At 44.1% G+C, this 17,172-nt stretch overlaps 1 pseudogene; it reads left to right on the top strand.

Annotated features, from left to right (window-relative positions):
- The first annotated feature begins 12,920 nt into the window (after positions 1-12,920).
- Positions 12,921-13,968, top strand: LOC101645944 (annotated as a pseudogene).
- The last annotated feature ends 3,204 nt before the right edge of the window (positions 13,969-17,172 follow it).

Raw genomic sequence — 17,172 nt, 5'->3', positions numbered from 1 at the left:
ATTTGCAGACTCATGCAAATGATGCCCCAAATCAACATCAATATTTTCATCTTTAACAGATCTCATAGGCATGAGAAAATTGACAGAAGTGGTGAAGAATGCGACAGATCTCTTTCTTTTAATTTCTCACATTTTAAGCTTTGGTTCCCTGTAGCTGCAGAAGCTTTCCCTCCTACACCTCTCTGGAAGAAACCCCAGGTGTTTGAGATTTGTGAGTTAATACTGCAAATAATTTACTCTTGTATTGATAAGCTAAGAACAATATATGCAATCAGTCTTAAGGAAAGTCAGACACACAAGAAATATAGCTTGCATTCCTGGATAGGAAGATCATAAAGTTTAGGGGAACAATGTGATGTACTGGCTCCCAGAAAAGTATAAAATCCCTGGTCATGTGAGAAAATTCAAGGTAGTTTTGGAGAATTATCTTAATAATATGTGTGCTGATTTTCACCTCGCTTCTGTTTTTGACTACAATGGCTGGTGGCCAGACCCTTGATTCAGTTTCACGTCGTTCCAATACACCAATTGCTGTAGAAAATTGTAAAATAACCCATGTACTATGATTTTTGGGGGTAGTACAATCCAGGAAAAGCTGAAAAAGCTCACCGAAAACTGACCTTGTTTCTACTTCTGTTAAAAATCCAAATGAATGCAAGAAGTTTAAGCATTCCTCAAGCCTAGGAAGTTCTTTCTGGTGTGAAGAAAGGAGAATTATATAAGGAAGGAGGAGGACAGGCCATTAAAGAAGGTGGAGCAGGTGGTGCTTTGGGAACTGTGGTGGTGTAGTAGTTACGTGTTGGGCTGCGAACTACAAGATCACCACGTGCAGACCACCAGCTGCTCTGAGGGAGAAAGATGAAGCTTTCCATTCTGATAAAGGGTCCACCCTGGCCTAAAGGGTCGCTATGAGTCAGAATCAACTCAACAGAAATGAGGTGGATATCTTTGATAGTTTGTTGTTGTTGTTGTTGTTGTTGTTGTTGTTGAGGTATGTGGCAAACAGAACTGGGAAGAGCGTGTATGCAGGCAAACTCTCAATATTCATACGTTAAGGAGCATGGAAGGTCAAGGCGCCTGTGGAGGAAACCTTTATGTTTGTGGGTTGAAGATGTGTCCCACTCACATTCTCCTAAATAAAAGTTATTCCCCACAATGACACCCCCCCAAAAATAATGCCAATTTTATTGTTACTTGCAAGTGCATGGCTACTACTATATGTACTTGAAGGTCGACTACATGAAGGTTGTCTACCTGAAGGTTATCAGCCATCAAAAGCAATCAGACCCTATTGTCTGTCCCAATCTAAGTAGTAGTACCTTCACTTAAGGATCATGGATTGTTCCCCTGGGGAAGAGCTCAAAGACACCTAAGGTCAAGCCAACTCAGGCGACAAAGGCTAGGCTGCCATCTTGACTCTAGAGCCCACTCGTCCGTCTTGCAACATCTGTGTCTTCCTGTCACATGCATGCCTCTAGTACAACCCATTTCTATTGTGTGCACACCCCTTGCTCGTCACACTGCTGTTACATGTATCACAACCCCTTCCTGTTACTTAGGTGTTTACCATGGACAGTGTGCCCAAGAGTATATACACTCATGAGATTATGCCCCTCTCTCTCTCTCTGCTAGGACCTGGCTCCTGAAGTCATGACTGAGCGGTGAGAAAAGAAAAGAGGCATAGAATGCCGCCCTATTTTCAAAGTTGTTGTTCTTAAGTTTAATTCTGTTGGTTCCAATTTATAGTGACCTTCTGTATGAAAAAAATGAAACACTGCCAAGTCCTACGCCATACTCACAATTGTTCTTATGTTTGAATCCATCTTTTTCTCTGCTTCTCTTGCAGGAGTAGTGAATTGTCTAATTTGGTTCTGTTAGGTAGCTAGATTTAGGGAAAGGGGGGTTGTGCCTCTCATGCCTGAAAAGGCCCCCAAAGAGGGGGTTGAAAAGAAATCAGGTAACCATTGGATACATATGAAGTCCCTAAACTGAGCATGCTCAGACCCCAGACCCCGAGTCAGGTGGGAGATACATCTGGTCAGTCCAAACGAGGCCCAGCCTCATGACCTCACCCAGGTGCGCTCAACCCAGTCAATGGGGTCAACCAATATCTTCAACCACATCTTCACCCAGCCAGTGGGTGGGCTAGAATGAAGGCAGGGAGCACACTCTGACACACTCTGACTGGCCCCTTGCTCTCTTACCTGGCTCCAAGTAGCAGGGGAGGGGGAGGGCCTCCCTCCCCCACATGGGTGCTCATGTGCCCGCTTTGGCCCACAGCCTCGCTTACTCTGCTCCTGGTCAGCCACGGGTAGAGCCTACTCTGGGCCCATAGGTGTTTGGACTCTAGGGTTCTTGGGCTTCTGGCCTCCTGGAATCCTCCCCCCACCACACCCCCCAGTTTTGCTCGTGTGGGTGCTCTTTTCCACGTGGTTGTTCGGGCCCAGCTGTGAACCCCTTTGACACTGTAAAACCTGAAACTTGTCCTGTCCTTCATTAAAACTCACTTGGATTACTGAATGGGCTTCAGGGTGAATTCCTTCCTGGTGCAAAGCCAAGAACTGAGGTATTACCAACTTGTGACTCAGATGAAAACCTTTAGGCCTACATCTTTAAGGTAAGCCCAACTCAGGAGCTTACCTTCTGTCCCTGAAGCTGACACAGATATGCCTCCTAGACTCTTTCGGTGCCCTTTTTGTTTCACACGTGACCTCACCACCTTTGAGAGACAGAGAAGCTCTGGCGGCTGGGTCGAGCTTTAACGGCAATTGTAAGTGTTGGACTTAAACTGCAAGGCATGCAGTTGGAAAACGCTGACCTCTGTAGGAGGAAGATAGGACCTCCCACTCCCAGATGTCCTCCGGACCATTTGACCCTGCCCTTTGGAGTTGCTGTGAGTGAGAGAACTTCGCCTGGGGTCATATTTTTCCTCTTGAGAAGCAGTAAAGATCTTTGTTCCAAGTGTACCAACAACCCTCTAAGGGACCCGGAAGCCAAAGGCCCCTGTACCCCCAGCCCAGCTACACCACCCTCAGTCCCTGAACCTGTAGAAGCTATGTGAAAAAGTGGCCCTTTCAAAGTTCTACCCTTAATAGAGGCAGCTGGGGAATTTGGTCAATTCACAAGCCTTGCACCCTAATTGAACTCAGGCAGATTAAGAGTGACCTTGGCAGTTATTCAGACCGTGCAGAACAGTACATAGAGCACCTTTCAGCACCTTACCCCAGCCTATGACTTGTCTTGAAAGGATGTAATGCTGATTCTAGGACAAACTATGACAGACTAGGAGAAAGAGCAAGGGCTGAAGGGAGATAGGTATTTTGCAAGTTTACACGTGATGAATGATAAGTACCTAATAGGAGAAACAGCTGTGCCTCCAACTGGCCCCACCTGGGATTGTATGATCCCAAAGACAGGTGGGCATGGGAACATTTTCTGGTGTGAATCAAAAATGGACTAAAGTCAGGCGACAAAAGGCCATCACCTACGCTAAAGTGACAGCTATGAACCCAGGGCCTAATGAACGTCCCGTAAAAAGCCCTGAGGAATCCCACCACAGTAGACATAGACTCATATGAAGGGCAAGTCCTACTCAGAGTTCTCACACAGGCTGCACCAGACATCCAAAAAAACTCCAGAAGTTAGTGCAAAAACCTGAAGGAGTTACACTAGAAGAGATGGTCACTAGTGCCAATGCAACCTTTTACAATAGGGACAAAGAGCAGGAAGCCCAGGCTCAGTAGGACAAAAGGAAAAACATTAGGTATGTGCAGGTACTGGCCGCCATTGCTAACCAATGCCCATTGACTGCCTCCCAGGTTTCCAAGACCCCAGAACAAGGCATCAGGTATTATGTGTGTAGTTGCCTGGGTCATTAGGCAAGGGATTGCCCTAATGTGAATAGGCTTCCATGGGGCCATTGCTACCACTGCAAACAAGCTGTCCTATGGGAGGCACCCCCAAGCAAGTGTGCAGCTGCTGAGGATTGAAACAGCCCGTCCTGGACAGCCCAGCAACAGGAGAGTGCTGTTACTGGTCTAGAGCCTCAGGTAAGCATAGATGTGGCAGGTAGGTCAGTAAGTTTCATCCTAGGGACTGGGGCTGTCTACTCTGTCCTTACCTCATTCCCCAGACTCCTGGTACCACGCACTTCACCTTCATTGGAGTGTCATGAAAACCTGTCGTCAAACACTTTACAGAACCCTTAAGGTGCCTCTGCGACAACTTTTACTTCTCTCAAAGCTTTCTTTCTTTTTTATCACTTTACTGGAAGCTCATACAACTCTTATCACAATCCATCCATACATCCATTGTGTCAAGCACATTTGTACATTTGTTGCCACCATCATTCTCAAAACATTTTCTTTTTACTTGTTATCAACTCCTCATTTTTTCCCTGCCTCTGGCAGCCTCCCTCCGTCATGAACCTTTGATAATTTATCAATTTTTTTTCATGTCTTACACTGACAGATTTTTTTCATGTCTTACACCTTCAACCACTTTCCTGTTGTTCATCTCCCTGGGAGGGGATTTATGTAGATCATTGTGATCATTTTCACCTTTCTCCCCCCACATTCCCCTTACCCTCCTGTTATTACTACTGTTATTAGTCCTGAGGGGTTTATCTGCCCTGGATTCCCTGTTTCCAGCTCTTATCTGTACCCATGTACATGCTCTAGTCAAACTGGATTTTTTAAGTAGAATTGGGGTCATGATAGTTGGTGGGAGGAAGCATTAAAGAAACGTTGTATGTTTCATCGGTGCTATACTGCACCTTGACTGGCTCGTCTCTTTCTTGTGATACTTCTGTAAAGGGATGTCCAATTGTCTACAGATGGTCTTTGGGTCTCTACTCCACACTCCCCTTCATTCACATTGATATGATTTTTTGTTCTGGGTCTTTCATACCTGATCCCATAAATACCGCATAATCACACAGCTGGTGTACTTCTTCTATGTGGACTTTGTTGCTTCTCAGCCAGATGGCCATTTGTTTATCTTTATGCCTTTAAGACCCCATATGCTATATCTTTTGAGAGCTGGGCACCATGAGCTTTCTTTACCACATTTGCTTATGCACCCGCTTTATCTTCAGCAATCATGTCAGGAAGGTGAGCATCACGGAATGCCAGGTGAATAGAACAAAGTGTTCTTGCATTGAAGAAGTACTTGAGTAGAGGCCCAATGTCCATTTGCTACCTTAGTACTAAACCTATAAATATATGTACATAGATCTATTTCCCTATCATTATATAAAAATATTTTTACATATGTACATGCCTGTATTTAGACCTCTATAAATGCCCTTTGATTCCTAGTTCTTTCCTCTATTTCCTTTTACTTTCCTCTTGTCCCACTCTCATGTTCGGCCTTTATTTGGGTTTCAGTTAATTCCTCTCAGTTACATTGCCCTTGAGCAAGCCCCACCAGGTGTCCTATGCCCTCCTTGCCATCACTTTTAGATCACTTGTTGTTCCCTTGTCCCTGGGTTTGTTAACACCCACTTCCTTTCCCCCACGCCCCGCCTCTCCCATGCCCCTCCGGAACCACTGGTCCAATTATTTTCTCCCCTGGATTGTTTATCCCACCTATCTTATCTATATAGACATGCAGAGACAATAATAAGCACAAAAACAAGACAAAGCAAAAGAAAACAACAAAACAAAATGAAAAAACAAAATAACAACAACAACAAAAACTGACAAAAAATAGAAAAAAGCCTATAAATAGTTCCAGGTCTGTTTGTTGACCTGTAGGTGTGTTTTCCAGTCGAGTCTGATGGAGTACCTCACCCTGGCCCCAAAATCTATTTTTGGTAATCCCCGGGGACTTCATTGCTTTGGTCCCCTTGCTGCTCTGTTGCAAACCCTTTGCATTTCACCCCAGTGTGGTGGGGTCAGATCAGGCACAATTCTCACACTGTACCTCTAGTATTGTTCCTCAAAGCGCTGTGGGTCAGTGAGGGAGGTTATGTCTTGTGGTGGGGCGACCTTATGGTCATCTCTGTGCATTGGCTGCTCTGAGCAGGAATATCGTCCTCGGGGCTTGGTGGGCTCTCATTGCTTTCTAGTAGTCTCTGAATGTCAGGGCTTCCTTCTCATCCCACTCTAGCTTTCCAAATGTTCCTTACCACAGAAGAGCTGCCAAGCCCCACACAGGAACAGTGGGAAAGTGCCATAAACCCTGATGTCACCGTCCAGACTTGTAGCACCCTCAATCCAGCTATATTACTCTCTGACGCTGGGAAGGACTCTGAGCCCCTCCATTCCTGCTTTGAGCTACTGTCTACTAATATCCTGCCTCCACCAGATGTTAAAGACCAACTGCTTGCTGTAGCAGACCATGTCTGGTTCTCTGACAGTAGCAGCTTTGTGATCAATGGAGTGGGCAGGTTCGGTTATGCCATTATTTCCCTCGACTAAGTCATTGAAGCCAATCCCCTGCCCTGGGGTACTTCAGCCCAAGGTTGAACTCATAGCTTTGTCATGGGGCCTTGAGATAGCAGAGGGAAATAAATTAACACTGTATTCTGATTCTAAATATGGGTTTTCAGTTTTCCACAAGCACTCTTCAATCTGGCAGGAAAGAGGCTATCTAACCACTCAGGGAAGCCCTATTAAGTATGGGTGCCAAATCAGGGCACTCTTAGAAGCTGTCCAAAATCCTACTGAAGTAGCAGTAGTGCCAGATTACTCTCCAGAAGAAGTGGAACAGGCTAAAACTCAGGAATTCTGCTTTCGACCTGATGGATGGTGGGAGGAAAAACAACAAACTCCTACTGGCACAAAGGCTACAGTGGAAAGTCGTAAAAGCTTTTTACAACACCATCCATCTTAGCTATAAACCCTCATCCTTGACCCTGCTTCCTCAATAGTTCTGGTGGGCCAATTTATCCTCCAGTATCAGGCCAGTAACCTCTCACTGTCCCACCTGCCAGACCAGCCATCCCCAAGGGGTGCTTAGAAGTCACCTTGCTCAGCCTGCCCAGCATAAGGGATCAACCTGGGAAGACTGGCAGATAGATTTTACCCAGGTTCCAGCTGTCCAAGGATTCAAGTATCTCCTAGTGTTCATAGACACCTTTACCATATGGAAGCATATCCCACCCACACTGAGAAGGCTCATGAAGTGTCTAAAAGACTAATTCAGGAAGTAATTCTTTGATTTGGGCTTCCCAAATCACTGCAGAGTGATAATGGGCCTGCTTTCATCTCCCAAATCACTCAGGCAGTCTCTCAACACAGGAATAACCTATTGGCCCCACTTCTCCAGGAGGCCACAGCCCTCGGGGCAGGTAGAGAGAATTAACCAACATTTAAAGCCAACCTTCAGGAAACTGACACAAGAAACTCAGATGAAAGGAAGGATGCACTGCCAAGAGCTCAGTTACATGTCAGAATTGGTCCATGGCAACCTATATGTTTAAACCCCTATGAAGTTTTATATGGGCGACCTTTCCTTGTAACAGAGCCAGCTATAGACTCTGAGGTAGCTTTAATACAGCAATATGCCATAAGGGTAGCCCAATGCCAGGAGGCATTCCATCAGTATGGCTCATCCAGGCCCAAGGGGAGGAAAAGCTATCACCCTGTGCCTACCAGGAGACGTAGTTCTTATAAAGACCTGGAAGGACAAGTCCCCCAATTCCCAGCTCCAGCCAGTCTGGAAGCATCCCTTCCCAGTAATCCTCTCTACCCCCACTGCCATTAAAGTTCCAGGGTAATGTGCTTGGATCCACCATCCATGGGTGAAACCATGGAAGCTGTCACACCTGGACCCCTAAGAAGCAGAGCAGACAAGTACTCCTGTCAGCTGTTGGATGGTCTGAAGATGGTGTTTCTCCAACACCCTGAGACAGATAAGCGATCTGCAGAAAACCCTACCTCAGACGCACAATTGTCTTTAAGCTAGTAAATGCTTTCACCCAAGTCTTGTGTTTAAACTGCCATCCAGGCTTGTCAGTCCTGTTTTCTTGTCAAATCTTCCAGTGACACTAACCCCCGCCTCCAAAGGCACTGCTTCTCACAACATTGCCCCAGCCTGACCTAAACTGTTCGCCTGTTTTGTGTCTTCAAGAGGTCATCAATGTGCTTGACAAAATGGATGGATGGATGGATCGTGATAAGAGTTGTACAAGCCCCCAAGAAAATGATTTTTTTTTAAAGTCATCAGGTTACCAATGACCCTAAGCCAATATTGCCAACCCCAGAATCACTAGCTCTTGGATCACCCCAACCTCACCCACCATGGGCCCTACGTAGACAACCCCTCCCAACAGAGTAGGAAGGGTGTGAACCCAAAACCCCACTTCGGTTGTGTCCCTCTTGTCAGCAGGAAGAAGCCATAGACGTCTCCCAGTACCCCCAAAGATTTGGGCCCACACTCCTTCAGTGGGTGAGTTAGTTAATTGTGCCAGCCTGGCCGATAATCACATGTGGGGCTAATTGAAAGGCAGAGGGATAAATGGGTGGTGAGCCTCGCCTTTCTAGTTCTCAGGTCTCTTGCTTTGTGATGGTCGCACCAGGGTGCAGCTGCCTTAGCAGTTCCCTGCTTCAGCTTGCAAGATTGACTTCCTACAAGACATCCCCAAGGAGAAGCCACATGGACCTATCCTGATGTAGCCCTGGGTGCTGGAGCAGCCGTGTGGAGACCCCTGCTAGTGCTGAGATGCTTATTCATTCACTGACTCAGCTTTCCTCATGCAGTCAGCATCATTGCCTCTGTTTTGTGAGGTGGAGGACTTTGTGGACTGGTGTTGGGTTAATGGGTTAATGTTGGATTGGTGGGCTTGGACAGCGTTGGGTTGGGATGTTTTTGTGATGCACATTTTCTTTACATAAAACTCTCCCTTATACATGAGTTGCTGTGGATTTGTTTCTCCAAAGTACCTAGACTAACACAGTGGGGAAATGTTAGGTAGCTAGATTTAGGGACAAGGAGGTTGTGCCTTCCATGCCTGAAAACGCCCCCATAAAGGAGGTTGAAAAGAAATCCGGTAACCATTGGATACCTATGAAGATCCCAAACTGAGCATGCTCATGCTCAAGCCCCCCAGCCAGGTGGGAGGTACACCTGGGCAGTCCAAACTAGGCCAGGCTCATGCCATCACCCAGGTGGGCCCAACCCAGGCAATAGAGTCAACCAGTACCTTCAAGTATGCCTTCCCCCAGCCAGTGGGTGGGTTAGAATAAAAGCAGGGAGCATGCTCTGGCATACCCTCTCTGGCCCCTTGCTCTCTTACCCAATGTCAAGTAGCAGGGGAGGGTGAGGGCCTCCCTCCCTCACATGTCACACATGCGCCCACTCTGGGCCTACTTAAGGCCCACAGCCTCTCTTACTCTCTTTTACTCTGCTCCTGGTTAGCAGCAGGTCGGAGGGTGAGGGCGCACACATGTTGCCCCAGCATGCTCAGGGCCCATATGCATAGGGTTCTTGGGCTTCTGGCCTCCTGGCCTCCTTCCCGCCACACCCCAGTTCTGCATATGTGTGTGCTCTTTTCCACGTGGTTGTTTGGGCTCAGGTGTGAACCCCTTTGAGACTGTAAAACCTGAAACTTGTCCTGTGCTTCATAAAAACCCACTTGGATTACAAAATGGGTTTTAGCATGAATTCTTTCATTGTGCAAAGTCAAGAACCTAGGTATTATGGACTCCAGAGAGCTAACAGTTCTTCTAACCAAAATTTCTAACTCCCACCAAATGACCTTTCCCTGCATGTGTATGGTCAGAAGGTGGAGGAAGACACGGATATGATTCACCTGTAAATAATTGTGAACAGAATTCCCTGAAATGGTATTCTACTACTTACAAAATGAGCCCAATGAGAAGCAAGATGAGGGTTCTCATTAGCTGTAAGAGCCAGAAGTGGAGCACGTCCTCTGGACCCAAGATTCCTGTGCAACGAACCTGCTGGATCCAAATGAGAATGATATCATCATGGGAGCAGCAGCAGAACCAGGAGTCAAAGCCCGGAAGGAAGTGGCGGACTTCCCAACCCCAAAAGCAAGTTAAAATGAGTGCTGTTGTCAAAGAGGCTGGCTTGCAGACTGCGGTGCCTCTGGATACTTAGTTGGGGAAGTTGCGCTTGCTCACCCGCAGAAGTGCTGCTGAATGCGTTCAAGTGTAGGCTTATGGGAGTGTGATGCCTCTGGGCATTTATTTCAGGGAGCTGGGTTTTCTGACCCATGGAGCTTGAGCTGATTGCCTACTGGTTGAGGCTTACAGCAGAATGGCATGCCACTATGAACATTTATTAGCAGACCCGAAACACTTATGCAATATTCTGATAAACAACTACCCTAAGAACTTCGCGCTGTCATTACAATTTGTTAACACCCTTAGCAAACCCTTTATGCATGCATTTTGTCTGTGAGCTTCTGTGTAGCAATTTCAATGGGTAGTAGAAATGAGAAAGATAAATGACAGACATTAATTAAGGTATATACTAGATTGTTAATAAGCGGTGTGTCAGGGTTGTATATCCTCACTAGACTTATTCCATTTGTATGCTGAGCAAATAGCCTAAGAACCAGGTCACTGGTTCTATATGAAGAAGAACGCAGCGTCAGGGTTGGAGGAAGATTTTATTAACAACCTGGAATATTGTAGATGACACAATCATTCTTGCTGGAAATTATTCTCTCTGAACTTTTGAGATCTTTCTCTAGCTAGCGTTGGTCTTCACAGCCCTGTAGTCACAAGTGTAGAGATTAGTTTGCAGACATTCCCTTCCAGGTCCTCAGTATTGCAAAAAGCCATCACTATGGATTACAAATCAATGTAAAGAAAACCAAAATCTTCACAACTGACTAAGTAGATAAGATGATAACTGGAGAAAACATTGAGCTTGTCAAGGATTTTGCCTTGCTTGGATCCACAATCAATGCTCATGGAAGCAGCAGTCAAGAAATCAAACAATGCATTGCACTGGGTAAAACTCCTGCACAAGACCTAGTTAGAGTTTTGAAAAGCAAGGAGGTTACTTTGAGGACTTAAAGTGCACCTGACCCAAGCCCTGGTATTTTCAATTGTTTCATGTGCATGTGAAAGTTGGAAGCATGTGACATTGGATAAGGAAGATCAAAGAAAAATTGATGCATTTGAATGATGGTGCTGGTGAATAATATTGAAAGTACACGGACTGCCAATAGAACAAACAAATCCGTCTTGGAAGAAGTACTGTTAGAGTGCTCCTTAGAAGCAAGGTTGTCAAGACTTCATCTCACATACTTTGGACATGTTTTCAGGAGAGACCAGTTCCTGGAAAAGGACATCAAGCTTGGTAAAGTGGAGGGGCAGCAAAAAGGATGAAGGCACTCAAGGGAATGGGTTGGCACTGTGGCTGCAACAATGGGCTCAAACATAAGAATAATTGTGAGGCTTGTGAAGGACTGGGCAGTGTTTCATTCTTTGGTGCAACGTTGGAACTACATGCAACTGTGAGTTGTAACCAAGTAGACAGCACGTAACAACAGCAACAGTTCACATCACTGCATAGTATGGCCTAACTACTGAGACTCTGACCTAGCCAAGTTGACACGAACCTGAACTCTCACTCTGGAATTCGGTAGAGAAAACACCTGACCATGGGCGACCCAGTTACTGTGTGATCAGAGGTATCCATCATGAAGTAGGAGTTGTCTGACCCACAAAGTCATACAGTAGGACATGCACAGTAGCACTCCATCATTGAATATAGACGAGATCAGACTTAAGCAGGACCTGACGACACAGTAAGTTGCATAAAAGAGTAGCTCAAATGCCTTGGGTTTCTCTCCTGTCACATGATCTACCTCTAACAGTTTGTACTTATGTCCTCAGGTGGAGAGCTTTATGATCCTTTGACAAAGGAAGAGAATTTTACCATGATATACAACTTCACCACTCAAAAATAGCAACACTCTGGCCCATTTCTGGGACCTCCCTGAAGGACATTTGTGAAGGGAAATCTTCCCCATGGGAAGAATTTCAACAAATTCATATTTGCTTATTTTGCTTGGATAAAGAAATGTGCAGCTGTATACTGTATACCAGATATACAGTTGTATATTGATTAATGGGCTGTGGCCATGGTTGGGCTGGATGCTCAGAGATTTGGAAGGAGCATGATTAGAAAATTGATGGCAAGGAAGTGCGTGGGAGAAATATAAGCATAAACCTCTGTGAAGGGGCCAGACAATGAATATGTTTCTGTCTCTAGTGACTGCTCACCAAAAGGTCATCATGGCATCATAGAATGTTCATACTCAAGTGGATAAGATGACGCTTGCCGTGAAAAGCGTTCATTTCTCCGCTGTTGTTATTGCCCAATGGTCTCATTAACAAAGGGATGAAGGTGATCCATGGGCTTAGTAACATAGAATTTCACTTACTAAGGGGGACTTGGTTACAGGCACTGTTGCAGGGCCAATCTGCCAGCAGCAGAAGGCAGCACTGCATCTATTCCTTGGGGAGATCAGCCAGCAACCTGGTGTCAGGTTTATTATATTGAAATACTTCTATCATGGAATGGGATGTGTTTTGTTTTTACCGGACTAGACATTTACTCTAGATACAAATCTATCTTCCCTGTAGGCAATGCTTTTGCCAAAACACCATCTGTGGACTCACGGAATGCCTTATCCCGCACAGCAATGTCTTGCATCAAATGACTCACTGCATCGCAAATACAGGGCAACCATACGTCTGTTCTAATGGAATTCACTTGTCTTACCACATTCACCATCATTTGGAATCAGCTGACTTGATAGAATGATGGAATGGCCTTTAAAAGACACGATTCAGAAAGCTCAGGAGAGAGCCAGGCCCACCGGAGAGGTGTGTCAGACATCCCAATGTAGCCCCTCCTCTTGCTGGGCCCTCCCTTTACTCCCATGGTAGCTGATTGCTGGGCTCCAGGCTCCCGGCCTCACCCTCTGAAAAATGACTCATGGTTTCAAACTCAGAGACCTCATCACCAAAATGAAAGGATATCTTCGCTGGCAAGCTCCAGTAGATGAAGTTTGTGATGGAGCACCCACAAACAAACTGCCCGTTTACATTTTGGAACTCATGAGACAGCTTTTCTCAGGCCCAAAGGATATTATTTCCTTACTTCAAAAATAATGAAAAATGCGGGAAGCCACATCAACAAAATGTTTTTCATAAATGCTTGTGGAAAATAGATAGCAACCCCAAAGTGAAATGTTCAAGTCAGCAGGCCTCAACAGAGCCATCTCATGCATCCTCTGACGTTGAAGCTGAAGAAAAGCAAACTAGGGTTTCAGAGGAAGATGGTGACCAGGATGAAAAAGCCAGCAAGGAGGATGTGACTAAGCCATTGATTTAACGTCCCCAAAAGCTGCCAGAAGAGGGAGAAGGAGAAAGACAGAGAAACAAGTAGAAAGCGAGGAGACTGGAGTAGTGACAATAAACCAAAAAGCCAAGCTCACAGCCGTGGGGTCAGGCTGACGTATGGTGACCCCACCAGGGCTGACAACAGTAGTGCCGGTGAATCTAAAAGTGAGTCCTAAAAGAGGTCGGCCTTCAGCTATGGAAGTCAAGATGCCAAAAGCACAAGGCAGACTCCAAATGGTAAACCAGCCTTGGCCTTCGGAGAGTGAGGTGGGAAATCAAGGAAAGTAAGAAAAAGGAAAACAACCTAAAAAGCAACTGAAAATGGAGGAAGAGATAAACCAGAAGGAAGATCATCCAAGAAAAGAGCCAGGCACAAAGGGGAAGAAAGAAGTAAAATCCAAATGGAGAAATTTACCCCAAGGGGGGTTGCATCAACTTTTGATTCTGAAGCAGGCGGCAATGATCAAGAAGGTGAAAAGAAAAGACAGACAGCTTCCGGACTGCTCATAGGAGGCGCTTGCTGACAGGGCAGCATGAGAAGGAAGCCACAGAGCACGTTACCCCAATTACTGAAGAGAGAATACAAGTGGAGTTGAGTGTATCTCTTGATCGTGAGACAGACACATTGGACTGAATTCCCCCCTCGTCCCACCTTGACTGAAGACTGTCCCAGACTCTAAATCAGGGACTTCATTATTAATGACATTATGACTGTTATGATCATTTTTAAAATTACAGTAAGGTAGACAGTATATAAGATCAGCCATCATTCCTATTACCGTTACTACCAAGCTTAAAAACAAAGCTTTGTGTATTTGAAAGTTATAGCAAGTTCAGCGGAAGGTGGTGATTGTGCATGTCATGTCATTTATAAATTATAAACCTTCATTGTGCTTTGAAGCTGGGTGTTAAGCTTGGAGTAGCTGCAACACCCCTGAGAACAGGCACTGTGCCCTCACTCTGACCTTCCTTTGTTGTTGATTCTTCAGAATCTTAATTGTGTTTTTCTAATCCTGAGAGATTAAACCGTACCCTTGTTAAGAAAAAAAATAGAAAGAAAAGAAACCGTAACCAAAATTTTAAAATAAAGGCTTTGTTTTGTTTTTAAAAAGACTCAATTCAGTGCCAGCTAGGTGGCAACACTTCAAGGGGCCAGGATTCATGAGTCTAGAAGCCATGAAGTAGAAATGGGATATGCACTACAAATTTTTTGCTTCTTCTCCCTGCAGCCCTATGCTCCTTGGGTCTGGAGGTCTTAGTTAGAAAAAGAGGAATATTCCCACCTGCATGATATTGATTCAATTGTAATGGAAATAATCAAGAAAGACCCCCACCTTCTGTGGACTCTTCAAGCCTCTGGATCAACAAGTAAAGAAGGGAGCTACTGTATTGACTGGTATGATTGATCCTGATTACCAAGGGGGAAATTAGACATAAAGAAAAATATGTTTAGAATACAAAAAATTCCTTGGTGCTTCCAGAAGGCAAAGGATTTACAGAATGGATGGTAGAAGAAAGTTATGTTACATACTAATTATGGCCATGCGATCAAGGAACACTTGATTGTTATGAGTAGTTTATCTATCTATCTATCTATCTATCTATCTATCTATCTATCTATCTATCTATAGGACACTTAACTTAGGACACTTAATTGTTATGAGTATTTTATCTATCTATCTACCTATCTAGATATATATATATATATATATAGTCATATATATAAAGTCATAAGTATGACTTTATAAATGAATTATTATTTTAAAATTATGCATGGTTTAAGATGTGTACACTGAAGACCAGTCAGTGCTATAGCAAAGGTGGTGAAGAAAACAGTACCCAACTATCAGAAAGAATGGTACCTGGGGTCTGAAAGGTTTAGTCTTAAAACAAGCAGCCATCTAAGTGAGGTGTGAACTAAATTCACATGGAAAAAGCATGCCAACCTGTGTGGTCCAAGGATTATAAATAGTAAAGTACAAATTCAAAGGAGGGAACAGTATCAAAGCTTAAATTCAGAACACCTGGTTTACGGAAAGCTATGGATGATAGTGGAAGCCCCAACTCCATTTGCTGGGTCCTCACATGGACTCAGTCTCTGATTAATCCCTCAGTCCATAGTCAAAGGATATGAATAGCCTTGCTATCAGACAGAGAGCATTGTAAAGTTGATTATACAGATATACTTAGGTTTAAATATAAAATTTATTATTTGTTCCCCCTTTTGATCCATTTTAAAGTTGTTTCAGTTTTTAATATATTTTCTGATTTCTTTTTGAGATTTTTCTCTGTTTTGTCTAGTCATTGTTGTTTTGTTTGCTTACTGTTTGTGTTTTGTATGATTTTTTGTATATAAAATCCAGGATAGGTAGATTTATAGAGACAGTAACTGAGGCATGCTGGGTAGGGAAGGTTGGGGGGAAGTGGGGAGCTAAAAATAATGAGTATGAGGAGAATGGTCTGAAATTTATTGTGATAATGATTGCACAACTCCTCTTAATATATTTGAACAATTAGATTGTATGATATGTGAAGTAAATGCTAATAAAACTAATTTTTAGAAAGATGTACAGATTTCAAGTTGACAAGAGGTGGACTATGATAGTTAGGTTTTACATAATCTTGGCTGGGCCAGGATTCCTTGTGTTTGGTAGTTAAGACCTATTAATCCTTCATTATGTGACCTAACAAAATGCAGTCATCTCCATAATGGGTTCTGATGTTAACGGCTAATCAGTCATAAGATTCGGATAGGATACAACACCCTTAATCATATTGGAGCCCTGATATAATCCATTGAAAGGAAGTTTCCTTCAGGGTGTGACCTGCATCAAATACAAGTGGATGCTGTGGGAGAACTTGCTTTCTTTTTGCTTAGTCTGGATCCTGCACCAGGCTCATCATACTCTGGTTTTTTAGACTTGAACCAATAGCCCACATATATACAAACTCTTCCATCAGTTTCAAGGCCTCACCTCCTCCCAGGGCCACAAACCAACATATCCTTCTCAGAAGGCCAGATAGTATATTTGCATAGTAGTCTCTGGTCACTTCATTTGCAAGTCTATTGAACAATCCCAGCAAGATGTAGTGATAGGTTTTGTGTCAATTTAGGTTGGTCAGGATTCTTGATCGTTTGGAAGGCTTCCTCTATGATGTGATCTAACCTGATGTAATCAACTCCATAATGAGATCTGCTGTGAACAGTCAAGGTGTTTTAGAAAGATTACTGTAGAGTGCTACCTCCTTAATCAGGTCATAGCTTGACATGCCATTTGAAGGAAGTTTCATCAGAGGTGTGACTTCAGCAAATTCAGCAGGAAGACTTGTCTCTTCTTGCTGATGTGGGTCCTGCATCTGTTGTACTGACCTCAGCTTGTTGGACTTGCACTAATGGCCATCATATTGCCTGCCAACCCTGGGAGCTATCATAGACTGCCATATTGCCTGCCAACCTTGGAATCATTCACCTCTGCAGTCATGAGTCTTACCTGCTGACTCATCCACAACTGCCTCCACCAGTCTGGGGCCTTTTTGCTTCCTGCTTCATAAATCTCCAACAGATAAACGACTTAGGAAAAGCCTCCAGCTTAACATTTGACCCACAGATTTAAACCAGACTGGACTCACCTGCTTTGACAACTTTGTGAGCTACGTTTTTGATATAAAATTCTTTATATATAAAGTGATATATATACATATATTTTAAAATGATATATAAATATCACCAGGTTTGCTTATCCAGAGAACATAGCCAAATACATCATTGAATGTTTACATAGCACCATGGGTTAATCTCTGAAAGTTGAGCAAAAGAGAATACACTAATATATATATA

Source organism: Echinops telfairi, unplaced genomic scaffold (genome assembly GCF_000313985.2).
Source record: "Echinops telfairi isolate 266 unplaced genomic scaffold, ASM31398v2 ScPeMD7_2291;HRSCAF=2852, whole genome shotgun sequence".
In the NCBI taxonomy this organism is placed as follows: domain Eukaryota; kingdom Metazoa; phylum Chordata; class Mammalia; order Afrosoricida; family Tenrecidae; genus Echinops; species Echinops telfairi.
This window is presented reverse-complemented; position numbering and strand designations above follow the sequence as displayed.